The sequence below is a fragment of the Bubalus bubalis genome, chromosome 5 (genome assembly GCF_019923935.1).
Source record: "Bubalus bubalis isolate 160015118507 breed Murrah chromosome 5, NDDB_SH_1, whole genome shotgun sequence".
NCBI classification, from domain to species: domain Eukaryota; kingdom Metazoa; phylum Chordata; class Mammalia; order Artiodactyla; family Bovidae; genus Bubalus; species Bubalus bubalis.
In genome coordinates, this window is record NC_059161.1 from 3,999,082 (window position 1) to 4,016,054 (window position 16,973).

General features: G+C 42.4%; 1 long non-coding RNA gene across 1 annotated transcript; it reads left to right on the plus strand.

The window, feature by feature from the left end:
• The first annotated feature begins 3,982 nt into the window (after positions 1-3,982).
• On the plus strand, positions 3,983-16,859 carry LOC123333615. The gene is made up of 3 exons (XR_006641048.1): positions 3,983-4,582; positions 4,627-5,729; positions 15,943-16,859. It is a non-coding gene; the product is annotated as an uncharacterized LOC123333615 (long non-coding RNA).
• Positions 16,860-16,973: the final 114 nt, after the last annotated feature.

Consider the following 16,973-nt stretch of genomic DNA (forward strand, 5'->3'; position numbering starts at 1 on the left):
TTACATTAAACAGAGATGCAGCAGAAAATTCTATGATGACCAGTGTATGGATGCAGTCTTTTTTCTAGTTGGTTTTAACACAATACTTGGAATTATTTATACAATAAAATAGACATCTGACCCTTAGTCAAGAATTTAATTCCATATTATAATGGGGAAAATTCAGGACTGACCTTCATTATTTAAATTTAGGTACTAGTATCTAAAACCATATTCCACTGTAAATTTTTTTTTAATGTTTATCAATAATTCAAGATGCACATGTATCAACCTTTTAAAGTCAAAAGTATATTTAGTGCATGCACAAATATACAAAAATATTGGATAGATATATTTCTATATGTTCATATATATGTGTAGGTAAATTATATATACTTGTATGTACTTGTATGTATGTGTGTGTGTATATATATATATATACATCAAGCTAATAAAGTATGAGTTTTTTTAGGATAGTGGAATTATTCTTGTAAATTTATTTTCTTCTCTGTGCCTTATGCTAACTTCCCAAAATGAACACATATTACTTTTAAAATAAGAAAAAGGCTATTTTTAAAACATTTTAAATAATGCTTTACCTCTCATCACTAAGCTATCTTGATATTTGTTACTTAAATTATATTTTACTTACTTAAATAGCTGTGTAAACACTGGTGAAGGTAAATGACATCTGCTGTCAGAATATCTAAATATCAGATACAGTTAGTAAACAGAGAAAACATATCTCTGACAATTCATAACATGAAACAATGCAAAGGAAGTGACAGTTTGGGGATATCCAAAAACTGTTTAACTCTCTTGGTAGGGAATTACTGTTAATAGCGAGGCTGACTAAGATGTCTGTAAACAGTGAGGCCTAAAAAAATAAATAATAGCCAAAATGATACACTGGCATTTAAAAACTATTTTTCCTATAAAAATAGGGCTTGGATGACCTTTGAGGATCTTTCTCAATGCGAATATTCTGAGCATATGCATTTACATTCAAATTCAGTTTTGCAGGCTGAATGTTTTTCTAAGAAAGCAAGTTCTGAAAATATACAATTGAATGCCATTCATTCATCTTTGCTATTTATAGTCTAACTTCTGAAATAAATGTAATTGGTGCTTTTTAGCGTTTAAGAAATAATCTGTCAGGAAAAGATTTTGTCAAAATGCACTAGAAAACAAAATGAAGGTATGACATTCTATCACTTTATTTTTAAAAAGTCCAGGAAGCTAAACAAAATGACCCAAGGAATTCAGTGGCTTCCTATGAAGATTACTGTCCCTCAGCCTAAGACAACCAATACGGAAGCTCAAGACGAAATAAAGAAAAATGACAAGTATTTGAAACTGCAAGGATACAGCAAGAGATAGAAAATAAAAGAAAATATCACTTTATCTGACATAGAATTAAAATGAGTTTTGTCATTCAAGAGATTTCCCTGGTGGCTCAGATGGTAAAAGAATCTGCATGCAATACAGAAGACCTAGGTTTGATCCCTGGGTCAGGAAGCTCCCCTGGAGAAGGGAATGGCCACCCACTCCAGTATTCTTGCCTGGAGAATCCTATGGACAAAGCTGACTGACGGGTTACAGTCCCTGTGGTCGCAAAGATTCAGACACAACTGAGCAACTAACACTTTTGTTATTCAAGGGACTGTCTAAACTGTAAAACTAAATCAGTTATGCTGTTTTATAAAAGCAACGTCCATGGGAATATGTTACAAACTGAGTTTTGGGAAATTGTCATATTAAATGTACTAGGACTACTGAGAATTTGATGTTAAACTTGTCTTATTTTTCTAAAGAATCTCAATTTTTTTCGAATGACCAGTTTTCCAAGTGCTGGGTTTCACATAGGAGCGTCCCATCACGCGGCATTATTGTAGATCTAAAAGCTCATATAAAGTCAGGTAACAATTGGCTCCTAAAGAAGCAGGATGGTTTGTGATAGCTTTTTTCACTTTTGGGATTTAGCTTTCTTAGAGGACTTCTATGGTCTTCCAGAATAGCCCCTTAATTCTACATTATTAAAGAAACCCCTGTTCAGAACCAGTATGACGTTGGGCGTTTTAACTGTTTGAGTTTGAAACTAATTCTCATCTCTATTATTTCCATGAAAAGTAAGAAGAAGAAAAAACAGCGGACGGAGATGCTTACAATAAGCAGATTATCTCCCCCCACCGCCCCCCACCCCCGGTTGGATTTGTCATGTGGAATGCTTTTGCCTCCCTACAAACACAAAAAGGAAAGACCAGACGTTTGGAAGTTTTCTGTACACACATGTCCATGTGAAACAAGATTCTGCCAGGTCTCCTCACTTCAAACAGAGGATTATTTCAGATAGGTCTATGTGTTACCTTTTCTAAAATGTCACTACCGTAATATTTCCAAAGGCGCCCCGACCATGCAGGAGGCATGCTTTAAACTTCCTAACATCTGCGTGAGCTGAGCTGATATTATTTTCCTTTGACAGAAAACTGAGGCTCCATGTGATGTCTGTGCTGCTAGAAGGTGACTAAACTAGCTTTACCTGCCTCCAAAAGTCATGCTCCTTCTTAAAATGTGGTCTTCAGACTCTGGATAAAAATCTCCTGATTTTTCTTTTTCTTTCTACTAATTATGCAGAGTTGGCATTTGGTCACTTCTTTTTTTGGAGTCTAGTTGCTTTGCCATGTTGTGTTCGTTTCTGCTCTACAACAAAGTGAATCAGCCTCATGTAAATGCAAATCCCCTCCCTCCCAGCTCCTTCCCCATCCCAGCCCTCTAGGTCATCACAGAGCACCAGAAAGCTCCGGAGTTTTCTTAAAAGTGTGGACTCCTGCTCTCCTTCTCACCCCCTCCCCCATCCTGACCTTGACCCCTCCCGACATACACTTACATGACGGGTCTTGGTTGAGGCTCTGGAATTTTTTTCATAAGCTCCTGTCGACTGAAAGAAAACGCACAACCTAAAAGTTGAGGATTATGTTTTATCTGGCAGACAAAACTGAGGACTTAAGCTCGAGACGCAGCATCTCAGATAGCTCTGAGAGGATGCTGCAGTGAGGCAGAGAGGGGAGCCAGCCTACGTAGGAGTTTTTGCGAGGAACGCCAGGTGGTTGGAACTGCAAAGGATTGCTATTAATTAAGGAAAGCCACACATCTCAAATTAAAGAATTTAGTACTTTTCTATAAATGGGAAGATGCGAGAGTCTGGGCTCAGTGAAGCCATGCCTTTGATGTGCACCTCAGCCCTCTGGGGCCAGTGCCACACGCTTTCTCATCCCGAGTCTTCTGAGGGTGCACTTGGAGGATTGGGGGGTGTGGCCGAAGTGGCTGCTGCCTTGATGACTGACATCCGGTCCCATTCTGAGTTCCCTCAGGGCTCTCCATAGGGGCAACTGTAATATGATGGCTTGATGGCTGCCGTGGTTTTTGTTGACCAGTATGGCAGGCAATGGGGCTTCCCAGGTGACACTAGAGATAAAGAGCCTGCCTGCCAATGCAGGAGATGTAAGAGACCCTGGTTTGATCCCTGGGTTGGGAAGATTCCCTAGAGGAGGGCATGGCTACCCACTCCAGTGTTCTTGCCTGGAGAAGCCCATGGACGGAGGGGCCTGACGGGCTATGGTTCTTAGTGTCACAAAGAGTCAGACACGACGAAGCATCTCAGCACACACACATGGCAGGCAATACGATTTTGCACTGATGCTCCATATACGATTCTTCTGAACCTCCAGTTGGAGAATGACACCTTGACGTACACCTTCTCCCTTGGTCTCTCGCTCTGAGGAACAAATACATTTTGCTCTCTCCTCCTCTCTTTACACCCAGGGTGGCTCACAGACATCTCTCTCCCTTTGCCTTCTAGGCAGTGCAGGTGAGAGAGTTCCATTTCTGAGCAGATATGAACATTATTCCAGAAAAAAAAGCCATGGCAGTCCATTGCCCTTGTGGACAGCACCACCCTGAAATAGGTGGCATTGACCCAGCACCAAAAGCTCAATGATTGAGAAAAAAAATGGAATGCCCCCTAAGAATATTTCAAAGAAATTGCCTTTTAAGTTTCCTTTCTTCTCCGATCTCCACCCAACCTCCCTGCTGTTGGCAGACAGCAGGGGGCAGGACTCACACAAAGGTGATGCTGTGCTCAGATGCTCTGTTGATCTCAGAGGGGTGACTGGCTTTTTTTTTTTTTGCTATGGGGCTCACCTCCTGGCTCTTGGTGGACTTAAAAGGCATCCACTTTGCAAGGAAAAGATTTTTAAATGTTAAGTTCATAGCATGATAATAGCCCTGGAGGCTTTGTCGTGGGGGAGAGAGAGAACAGATAGAAGTGCCAACGGCAGCAACAGGAAAACGTGAGCTGATAACGCAGTAAATTGTAACCACGGTGCTGAGGAAGACGCAGTAAGGAACGTCCTGGAGGTAGGAATGGGAGTCTGAGGTTGGTTAAAAAAAAATAAAAGTAGGCTTCTGCTGATGGAAAGAAGGCTGCTAGGCCGTCCAAGCAAGGGAAAGCCAGCAGAGACAGAGGTGTGGGGTGGAAAGAGAGGTGTGCAGGGCGGAGAGGGCGGGAAGGAAAGAGACTCCACTGTAAAGAGCAATACTCAAGGTCAGATCAGTCAAGAGACTCCGCTGTAAAGAGCAATACTCAAGGTCAGATCAGTCAGCAGCCTTAGGGAAGCCCTCTCCTAGATGGCCATTCAGAGCAAGACCCTGGACCACTTTGTGTGGAAAATCTACCTGTGAGGCCCCAGACATCCGGGATCACAGCGGGAAGCCACCCATAAAATCCTGGAAGAGGCACCGCTCTTCTCCCATGCATGATTCCTGATAAATCCCAGGGGCTTGGACACCAGGATTCAGATCCAGTTTTTGGTTAAGGCCTTGCAGTTGACCGTGAACCGTGATAGACTGGTTGGTGAGCTCCCACGAAATCCTCAGTCCTGAACAATGTCACCGAGCCTGCCCTCAGCTCAGTTCACCTGGCTCCCCTAGTACCCTAAACTTCTGGCACTGTTGAAATTTCTAGAGGAAGCCCTTTAGCCAGCTTTTTGTACATGCTTCAGAAAAATCTTAAAGGTCCTCTCTACAGCATAACCCGTAGGATCTTCCTTGTGTTGGCATCTTAAGGGTAAATGGATCGCTTCCTCTCACCACAGCTGTTATCACTAACAAAGTATTCGGCCTGTACTTGTAATGAAACCAAGTCCATTTAACTCTTTGAAACTTATTTCCAGCCTTTAGGGAAAAAAAATCCTATCCAGCTGGTAACATATGATGCTTTCAACAGAAATCCAATATCATTATTTTTGGAAGTTTTTTTTTTTTTTCCTATTTATTTATTTAGCTGCATCAGGTCTTAGTTGCAACATGCAGGATCTTCCCTTGCAGCCAACGGACTCCCTAGTTGTGGCAGGTGGGCCCGTTGTTTCGTGTGGAATCTTAGATCCCTGACTAGGGATTGAACTATGTCCCCTGCGTTGCAAAGTGGATTATTAAGCACTGGGCCACCTGTGAAGGCCCCCAGTATCACTATTAGCTGGTGGGCAGCCATACTTTTCACCTGAAGGCGACCAACTGGGAAGCTTTTATAATCAGGTTCATCTGCAACCCATCTGAGTCAAGCCTACATCGCCTGCCCCAAACCATTCACTGTCTTTTTACAGAATTGGTGGTTTCTCACCTCTCAGTGACCAGACGATTTCATCTGCATCTTACTCATTACCTACAGTGTCACTTTTATGCTCTTCACCCAGGTGAGAACTTTTTGTCTTTCTGTCAAATAACCTATTCAGTATACAAGTTTGAAAGGAAAGCTTTCCCCGGTGCTCGTGAAAGTGCCTGTGGACATGATGAGAGCTGTGGAGCAGGGTGCTTGGAAGGACAGGGAGATAAGAAGGGGGTGGGCACGGAAGCACATGGACATCCTGGGATGCATTAAAACAAGAGTTAGCAAGCTTCCCACTGAGTTAGAAAACAAACTTACGGTTACCAAAGGGGAAAGATGAAGGGGGCGGGGCGGCAGGGATAACTCAGGAGTTTGGGATTGATATAGACACACCTATATTTAAAATGGATAACCAACAAGGACCTACTCCATAGCACAAGATTCTTGCTTAATACTCCACCTAAATGGGAAAAGAATTTGTAAAAGAATAGACGTATGTATATGTAGAATTGAATTGGGGCTTCCCTGGTGGCTCAGAGGGTGAAGAATCCACCTTCAATGCAGGAGACCTGGGTTTGATCCCTGGGTCGGGAAGGTCCCCTGGAGAAGGGAATGGCTACCCACTTTTCTTGCCTGGAGAATCCATGGACAGAGGAGCCTGGCAGGCTACAGTCCATGGGATCACTCGGACATGACTGAGCGACTAACACACACACACACACACACACACACACACACAACTGAATCACCTTCTGTATATTTGAAACTAACACAACATTGTAAACCAACTATGTGTGCCAAGTCACTTCAGTCGTGTCCCACTCTGTGCGACCCTATGCAGCACAACCTGCCAGGCTCCTCTGTCCATGGGATTCTCCAGACAAGAGTACTGGAGCGGGTTGCCTCACCCTCCTCCAGGGGATCTTCTCCACCCAGGAATCAAACCCACATCCCTTAGGTCTCCTGCACTGGCAGACTGGTTCTTTACCGCTGGTGCCACCTGGGAAGCCCAAATCAACTATAGTTTTGGTTTTTTAAAATCTTTATTTTGTATTGGAAAAGCAACTGTAGTCCAATATAAAATAAAGATTTTTAAAAAAGAGTTAGTGAGCTTCCAAAACTGATATGCCTTCTGCACGCAATTCTGCTCATTCTTATAATAGCAGTAGTACAGGCCAATTAGAGTAGCATGAACAGACAGGGGTATATATGATGGACTCGAGCCTGTTGACAACTTCCCTTGAGTTTCTTATATTTCCACATGTCTTGTGAGCTTTTGTTTCAGACTGACATTTCAAGGATGCTTCCCAACAAGCCTCTTTGGAAGGCAGAGATAATGCTTCCCACGGGGGCAAAGGGCAGGCAGATTCAGTCTGCAGTATAGAAGATTCTGGTTCCATAAAGTCCTATTCCAAACCACGGAGTGTGTAGGCATCATCTGACTTTCTTCACTCAGTGGGAACTGAGGTTCAGGGCACTGGAGCAGGAATGTGGTTGCTGCTGTAAGAAATTCCTTGGTCTCTGACCCAGAATTTTCATGTGAATGGCAGGCTAATTGATCCCCTGCATATAGGGTAAAATTCCAGCTCATTACCAGTTCTTCACATTGAAGAACTCTCCTGACAAGCAGAAGCCCTTTGATGTGATTATTTTTTGTTATTTGCCACATAGAGAGATGGTCTTCTGGTGGGCATCTCAAGTGATGAAGACAAAACTCTAACATTTACAAGGGATTTCTGTGGTCAATACTTACATGAAACTGAAAATTTGGGGCTGGTTCTAGCCTTGATATATAGGACTCAGGATGCTAATTCCATAACAAGAATCTCAGGATTTTTTTTTTTTTTTAAGATTTTTTGATGTAGGCCATTTTTAAAGTCTTGTATTGAGTGTTATAATATTGCATCTGTTTTATGTTTTGGGTTTTTGGCCCTGAGGTATGTGGGATCTTAGATTCCTGACCAGGGATCAAACCTACACCCCTTGCATTGGAAGGCAAAGTCTTAGCCACTGGACTGCCAGGGTGGTCCCAAGAACCTCAGTTTTAACCATAAGGCAGAATCTAGTTTCAGCCTCTTCTAGCAAGACATTTCAACTCCTCCTACTTTGTCACTGCAGGGGAGGAAAAATAATTTCCTCTCTACCCTTCTATGTTCTTGACTGAGGCCCTCCCCCCCAATAGAAAATGGATTAGTAGGAGATAAACAGAAGCTTAATAACACATACTGTTGTTGTTGTTCAGTGGCTAAGTCATGTCTGACTCTGCGACCCCATGGACTGCAGCATGCCAGGCTTCCCTGTCCTTCACTATCTCCTGGAGTTCAAACTCATGTCCGTTGAGTCGCTGATACCATCCAACCATCTCATCCTCTGCCACCCTCTTCTCTTTTTGCCTTCAATCTTCTCCTTCTGCCTTCAATCTTCTCCAGCATCAGGGTCTTTTCCAATATATATATAGGTGTGCATGTCATTGTATACCTCTTATACATGTGGGAGAGACCCAGGAAGGATGAGGAGGAACTCTCCCAAATGGCCCAAGCCTTCCCCTTAAATACCATCTCCAGCTAAGTATAAAAGAAGGATGCTGTTTGAGAGGAAGTCCTGGTAGGGGAGGTGTGGCCCAGAAGAGAATAGTAAGCAAGAATGTGGTCATTATGCAAATTTAAGTCAGTGCCTTCTCCAAGGATAAGAGTTCTAGAGTTCTAGTCACCCTCCAGTTCCTGATAGAGAAAAGCGCACTTACGATGGAAACTTCCCTCATAAGTAGAAAAAAGGCTACCTTCTGCTCAGTTCTCAGAGTTTCATCTGTGTCTGCCATTTCTCAAAAACAACCAGCTCACGATCATCCTTACACCAAAGAGGCAGATTTGGGGAGGCAGCTGCTGTTTCTCCTTATACCTTTGCTGTTACAGGATAAATACCAATTTCCCCACTTTCCTTAAAACTAGGAGACGTTCTGGCCAATAAGATATAATGGCTCATCTGCTGGGGAGTTTCAAAAAGCATTTGTTCTTTATTCTTATAAACAGAAGCAAACCTGACCAGCACCCGCTCTTCTACTGCCTTGAACATAGCGCAGATGCTGGGAGCAGTTGGAGAAGTCGTCACTTGACTCTAAGGAAATTCAAGAGACCCTGAGAAATCCTTAACTAATATCTCAGCAATCGGCCACCAGCAACACTGTGTTAATAAAAACAAGAAACTCCCATTTCACTTTCCCTGGAAGACCGCCAGGCTTTCGGGTCCATCACCAACTCCCGGAGCTTGCTCAAGCTCACATCCATTGAGTCCATGATGCCATCCAACCATCTCATCCTCTGTCATCCCCTTCTCCTCCCGTCTGCAATCTTTCCCAGCATCAGAGTTGTTTCCAATGAGTCAGCTCTTCACATCAGGTGGCCAAAGTATTGGAGTTTCAGCTTCAGCATCAGTCCTTCCAATGAATATTCAGGACTCATTTCCTTTAGGATGGACTGATTGGGTCTCCTTGCAGAGGGACTCTGACTCTCCAACACCATAGTTGGTTAGTTAGCGGTGTTCATTCCACCCCTTCCTTTCCGACAGGCTCCCCATGGCATTCACGGGCCCTGACCTACATCCGGGTTTGTGGGTCATCCACGAGCTGGGCTTGTGGATCCAGGCACGGAGCCCTCTCCTCGTTGACACTGAGTGGGTGTGTGACAGCATCTTTCTTGTCAGGAGACAGGCTGGGAAGTCGGCTGGGGCTTTGAGGAAAGAGTCCTCACTCCTTATAAACAGGCAGCAGGAGATCCTCCCCTTTTTTCCATTGCATGTGATGGCATGTGAGGCTCTCAGGGTGGGCAGGAAAACGAATGGTGAGGAAGACCCTGGACACTCATGCAGTGACTCTGGACCATTTGTTTTGTAAAATAACAAGTAGCCTGCTGTTTTTAGTCAGTCTGAGCTGACGATTTCTGATACTTTGAGCTAAGCTCATCCAACTAAATGAAGTCCTCATCTAATTCCTCAACTAAATGCTGATATCCCAACACTCCAAAATTCCCTCGATACACCTAAACCAGGTGGACTTGGTTCTGGGCTTGATGAGGTAAACTAACCCAGTTAAGAGACTTTTGGGGACTTCTCGGGTGCTCTGGCGGTTAAGACTTCATCTTCCAATGCAGGGAGTACAGGTTCAATCCCTGGATGGGGAACTAAGATCCCACATACTTCGCAGCCAAAAAACCAAAACATAAGACAGAAGCAATATTGTAATAAATTCAATAAAGACCTAAAAATGGTCCATATTAAAAAAACTTTAAGACATTTAGCTTTATTTATTTAGTATTATTTAATTACAGATATTATAACAATAACGGGCATTTGTATAGTACTTGACACAAGTCATTTGATCCTTACATCTTTTGGAAAAAAGCAATGTGGGCATTATTTCTTTCATTTTCAAGGCAGATACGTGAACACTCTGCCTTAAATCCTTTTGTGAATTGAGAAATGATTTATGTAATAAATCTTATTCCACTTGTCAGGCTCCACTTTGCTTTGCAGATAAGTACCTGTTTGCTCTATATTTGCATATCTTAAATTTATAGCACTCACTAAGATAATTTTGAAGGCAGAAAATAATGATTACCTTCAAACATGAGCCAATATAAAACACTCTGGCAAGGTTTCACCCATAGACCGGCAGAGAATTGCAAGCTTTGTTTATATTAAATGCTCCGTCGGCTTGAAAAATGGTGATAGACTTTGTCGGTGCTTAGTCACCATTATGCTTTATGGAAAGAGGTCAAAAAAGAAGAGGAAGTTCAAGACATTATTCTTTGAATCGAGCACAGTACCAGGAGCACAAGTGAGCCCCATCTCATGATTTCACTGACAATAAATTTAAGTGTGGGGCCATTTCACATGAAATGAGCATTTAGGAACGTGTTCTCCATTTTAAATCATCTGTTTATGATGGCTCTTTCCTTTCCTGTTACAGAGAGTCATTGTAAAGGTAAACATTAGTTTTAATGGCCAGATCTTCCTTGACCATTTTTCTTAGTCAAACTCCAATCTGACAAGTGAAGCTTTATAAAAACATATTGTTTTAACATGTCTGCTAAATCACCTTGTTGCTAGGCATTAACTTAAAAGATTGCTTTCAGTGTTACACCAAGTCAAAAACAGATGGAATTCCTGCAAGATGGTGCAGAGAAGCTCTTGGGACATATGCTGATTTTGTTGTCTTAATGAGACCTATTTGGGAATAATTTTTTTTTCAAGTCCTTGCCACAAAGGAGAATCATTATTTTTTTCTATTTACAGAAAATGTGAAAATTCTCAAACCAAAGCAATATTCTCTAGTGTAAAAGTGTTATAAGCATCTAAAAAAATTAATTATTCCAAGTGCATGTTCATACTATCAGAAATCTATTCAATGCATGGATCTTGAAAGTTGTTTTCCTTAGACCAATACTTTTGTGAGCATTTGCAAATATCTTTAATGTAAAAAAAGGAGTAAGAGGGTTGAAGACATGGAAAAAAGAATGCAAATAAGAAAAACACTGCAAAGAACAGTTCAGTTCAGTCGCTCAGTCATGTCCAACTCTTTGCAACTCCATGGAATGTAGCACGCCAGGCCTTCCTGTCCTTCACTATCTCCCAGAGTTCATTCAAACTCATGCCCATTGAGTCAGTGATGCCATCCAACCATCTCTTCCTCTGTCATCCCCTTCTCCTCCCACCTTCAATCTTTCCAGCATCAGGATCTTTTCCAATGAGTCAGTTCTTCACATCAGGTGGCCAAAGTATTGGAGCTTCAGCTTCAGCATCAGTCCTTTCAATGAATAGTCAGGACTCATTTCCTTTAGGGTTGACTGGTTTTATCTCCTTGCAGTCCAAGGGACTCTCAAGAGTCTTTTGCAACACCACAGTTCAAAAGCATCAATTCTTCGGCGCTCAGATTTCTTTATGATCCAACTCTCACATCCATACATGACTATTGAGAAAGCCATAGTTTTGACTAGATGGACCTTTGTTGGCAAAGTAATGTCTCTGCTTTTTAATATGCTGTCTAGGTTTGCCATAGCTTTTCTTCCAAAGAGCAAGCGTCTTTTAATTTCATGCCTGCAGTAACCATCGCAGTGATTTTGGAGCCCAAGAAAAGAAAGTCTGTCACTGTTTCCATTGTTTCCCCATCTATTTGCCATGAAGTGATAGACAAATTGAAGGATTCCTGCAAAGGACAGGAATACAAAGAGTAACAAGTTTCCTCCCCACACTGAGCTACTCTGGAAGCTTCCCTGTCTCCATACTCTTCATAACTCATGATCAAGGCTAAGCGGAGTTGAGACTACAGCTTCTGACTCTACATGTCACTTATTCATCCATCAAATAGTTATTTATTTGCAGTAGGTCCTAGATGTAATACCGTAAGCCAATATGGGCACTGCCCCAACCTCATCAAGCTTACAATTGAGAAACCAAAACCTCTCTATCGTACAACCCTAAATGGCATGATCCTACTGTGTCACATTTTACCATAAATTCTATGAGGCTTTTCTGTTGGTTTTGGTTCTGGTTTTCCTCACTGGGCCATAATAACTTCCATCCATATGGTTTTAATGGATGTCCATCCATTTCATTTTCCCTGTTTCCCTTCATTGCCTATTTTCTTCGTTGTTGTTGTTCAATCGCTAAGTCATGTCCTACTCTTTGCAACTGCATGGACCACAGCACACCAGGCTCCTCTGTCCTCCACTATCTCCCAGAGTTGGCTAGAATCCATGTTCATTGAGTCCCATGCTATCTAAGCATCTCATCCTCTGTCACTCCTTTCACCTTTTGCCTTCAATCTTTCCCAGCATCAGGGTCTTTTCCGATTGAGTCAGCTCTTCCCATCAGGTGGCCAAAGTATTGGAGCTTCAGCTTCAGCATCAGTCCTTCCAATGAATATTCAGGACTCATTTCCTTTAGGATGGACTGGTTGGATCTCCTTGCAGTCCAAGGGACTCTCAAGATTCTTCTTCAGAACCACAATTCAAAAGCATCAATTCTCCAGAACTCAGCCTTCTTTATGGTCCAACTCTCACATCTGTACATGACTACTGGAAAAACCGTAACTTTGACTATATGGATTTTGTCGATAAAGTGACATCTCTGCTTTTTAACATACTGTCTAGATTTGTCATAGCTTTGCTTCCAAGCAGTAAATGTCTTTTAATTTCATTTTCTACCCATCCTCAAGACTTCTACATACATCCTTGCTATTTTTCTCTTTGAGACGTTAATTTTCTACCTAGATATTGTTCTGAGAAAGTTACTTACTACTTGATCTTCCAGCCAGTAAACATTAGGGTAAAGATCATGCCCAATAAAGCCACCGAAAAACACAAAGGAGTATTTCAACTTGGGATTCCCTGCCTCCCTAGTTACAACTTTATCCTGTCCTTCATTCTATCTTTAATGTTGAGAAGACCAGCCTGGGGTACCATCTGCTTAAATCCCTCTACCCTGTCCAGAGCATTAATGAAGACAATAAAAAACTATTCTCACGAGAACATAAGCCATTATTAAAAGGAAATCAGAGTATACAGAAATCACTATACAGACACACTTCCTGTGGGTAAAGTATTTTAGATGTAATAAATGTCATGTTTTCACTTCAAGATGGACATTTCATGCAGACTAGACATGAAAGGCACTGGACTATGGTCCCCAATATATGCTGAGTTCAAGGACCATGGCTCTTCACGTGAAAGCTGAAGTTTGTGTAAAGCTGTAACAGTAAGATGTGAGTTGGTGTGTGCATGGAGAGATATAGTTACACATATTCATGTTTTTTAATTTTTAAAATTGAAGTGTAGTTGATTTACAATGCTGTGTTAGTTTCAGGTGTACAGCCCAGTGATTCAGTTTTATGTGTGTGTGTGTGTGTGTGTGTGTGTGTGTGTGTGTATGCATGCTTGCTAAGTTGTTTCAATCGTGTCTCACTCTTTATGACCCCATGGACTGTAGCCCAACAGGCTCCTCTATCCATCAGATTCTCCATGCAGGAATACTGGAGGGGGTTGCCACGCCCTCCTCCAGGGGATCTTCCCCACCAAGGGATTGAACCCATGTCTCTTGTGTCCCCTGCATTGGCAGCCGGGTTCTTTACTGCTAGCGACACCTGGAAGGCCCATTCCTTTTCAGATTCTTTTCCCTTATGGGCTATTACAAGATAACGAGTATAGTTTCCTGTGGTATACAGTAGGTCCTGGTGGATTTCCATTTTATATATAGTAGTATGTATCTGTTAATCCAAAACTCCTGATTTATTCCTCCCCTTTCCCTTGTGGTAACCAAAACGATCTTCTGCACAGACACAGAACACACGTATTCATCCACGTGTTGCTTGCTGTGTGCCGGGCACTCTGCGAGACACCAGGTGTACAAAGGTGGGTCAGACACAGACCCTCGGAGGGCCTGTCTCTCTGAAGTTTATGGGAGTCCCATTACACAAAGCTTATGTGTGTCTGGCTGCACAACTCTGAACTTCATTTTCTTTGATTACGCTGAATGGATCTTGTTTGGTTATTTTATTAAAGCATGGAGCATTTTCAGTGAGGCATGCTACCAGGCTTCCTACGCGGCGTGTCCACCTGTGGGCTTCCCGGGATGATAAGTCTACATCCCACTTATAACCCATTCAAATGGGACTGTTGCAGTACGGAAGGGAAGACTTGTCATAGACTAGGAAAAAATTCTGATTTCTTGTTACAAAAGGTTGACTTTAGTGTTGATAGGAAACGTTAACAGCGATAGGATAGTACAAACCCCCAGTATTTTCTCAATTTTAACAACTAGAGGGGCTCAGCAAGTACCTGAACTCTGGCACACGGCCTGTCAAACGCCAGCTGTTCAGCTCGTTCACTAACCAGATGAGGGATGACAACCCTGAGCGCCTAACTCGCATTTCTCATAAAACCGATGCTCTGTTAATGCGGGAGCTAATTACTATGCCACTTCCTTGGCTTCAGTGTCTTGAATTCTTCCGCTTGCTTATGCCTGGGGCACGAAGAACAGCACAGGGCTCCCTAGGAGCTGCATGAATGAAATGACCCAGCCGCGATCTGGTGCGATTGTTTGTCATGAAATACACATGAAGGACCCGGGGCCCCACCTGACTAGGCACAACCACTTTTACCTCGGTTTTTCCCATCGTGGCGACATGATCATAAACATATTAACAAGTCCTACAGTGTGATCAACAACAGATGTAGAATTAAAAGTGTTGACAAGTTGCATCAGGTATCTGGGCTTTATGCCTTTTCCACCACATCTAAATCCCACTGCTCCAGAAAACTGCCCAAGCAACTGTTCTCTCTGAAAAGCTGTTCGCTGGGAAAACATCCCCTTTCATTTCATGCTTTGACTGGAGAAATAGACACAGATTCCCTTGAAGCAGCTTTGGGGGAAGAAAATCTACTTTACAATGCCAACTACTTGTCACAGAATAGCTCCTAATTTTGAAATGGGAATCTTTTCACCATAGGCACCTACTGAAAGAAATACCTTAAAAACAAAGTTACTGAAATAAAGTCAGTGGTTTGATTAACAACTATTAAAATATAATGGAAACATTTTATTTTTCAACTGCCATATGAAAAATAGATAGCCAGTGAGAATTTGCTATTTGACTCAGGGAACTCAAACCAGCACTCTGTGACACCCTAGAGGGGTGGGAAGGGGTGGGAGGTAGGAGGAGGTTCAAAAGGGAGGGACATATATATATACCTATGGCTGATTCATGTTGATGTGTGGAAGAAACCAACACAATATTGTAAAGCAATTATCCTTCGAGCAAAAATAAATTCAAAAAAACTTTGCCAAAAATCTGAACATAGATCTTATGCACATAATTCTTCAAAACCTCTATATAAATATTTCCACATGATCTAAGGTCAATGTGAAGTTATGTTCAACAACAAACACAAATAAAACTAGTGTTATATTAAAAAAGACAAAATTACTGAAGTAAAATCAGTGATTTGATTAATAACTACTAAAACAAATTGGGCTTCCCTGTTGGCTCAGACGATAAAGAATCGACCTGTAATGCAGGAGACCTGGGTTCAATCCCTGGGTTGGGAAGATCCCCTGGAAGAGGGCATGGCAACCCACTCTAGTATTCTTACCTGGAGAATCCCCATGGACAGAGGAACCTGGTGGGCTACAGTCCGTGGGGTCACAGAGAGTCGGACACAATTGGGCGATTAAGCACAAAACAAAATAAAATGTCTTTTAAATAATTTAAAGGGGAGGCTAGTAAACATCTCATGCTTTTTGTCTTCCAGCCTCTTCCCCTTTGAGGAATTTCCCATCATCCTTTGCACCGTTATATGCATCCCTGGCCTTGGGCGCGCGTAAAAGGGTGAGCACATCACCCAGGCTGGTGGGTCAGAACCCTTCCATCTCCACACACTGACTCATGCCAGCGATGAGCCGGGGTTCCATGGCACAGCAAGTAGAATGTCCCTCTGGGCTTTTGGAAGAGCTCTTGGGAAATAAATGCGTCTGGGTTCATGAGCTGTGAAAACGATGTAAGTCAACTGGTATATTTACTACCACTCCGGAAGGGCATTCCTGACAACAAATCTAACAAAGAAAAAAAAAAAGCAGAGCTGAGACTGAAAAAAAAAAAAAAGAGTACAGGAGGAAGGTTGTGGGTAACAATGAAGCAGAGAGAAAAGTCTTGGTGACCGTGTTTGAGGCTCCTAGTTCGAGCCAGACATGAAAACATACCCACTCCTGACATTTTCAGTTATGTTAGCCACCAACTCCTTTTTCTTGTCAGTTACTCTAATTTTTGTGCTGTGGGCTGCAAACTTTTTCTCTAAATAGCCAGATAGTGAATGGCATCACCAACTCAATGGACATGAGTTTGGGTAAACGCCAGGAGTTGGTGATGGACAGGGAGGCCTGGCGTGCTGCAGTCCATGGGGTCGCAAAGCGTCGGACACGACTGAGCGACAGAACTGAACCAAACTGAAGCTCTGCACGTCACACGTTCTCTGTTACAACTACTCTCACTGTAACTTGAATGCAGATACAGACAACACATAAACAAGCATAACTGTGCTCCAAAAATGCCCCTCCTGGGGACACCAAAATGTGAATTTCATATAATTTCCATGCATCACTAAATACTATTTTATCTTACTTTTCAATAAAAACATAAAACCATTGTAGCTCAAGGGCTATGCTCAACAGACTCGAACTTGTCTAAAATTTCCTCCTTCCTTTCTGCCAACAATCTCAGACTTTTCTTTAGAGATTCACCGCTTTCTGCATCCTACACCATTCGGTTTGGGTGCATGGACACTAT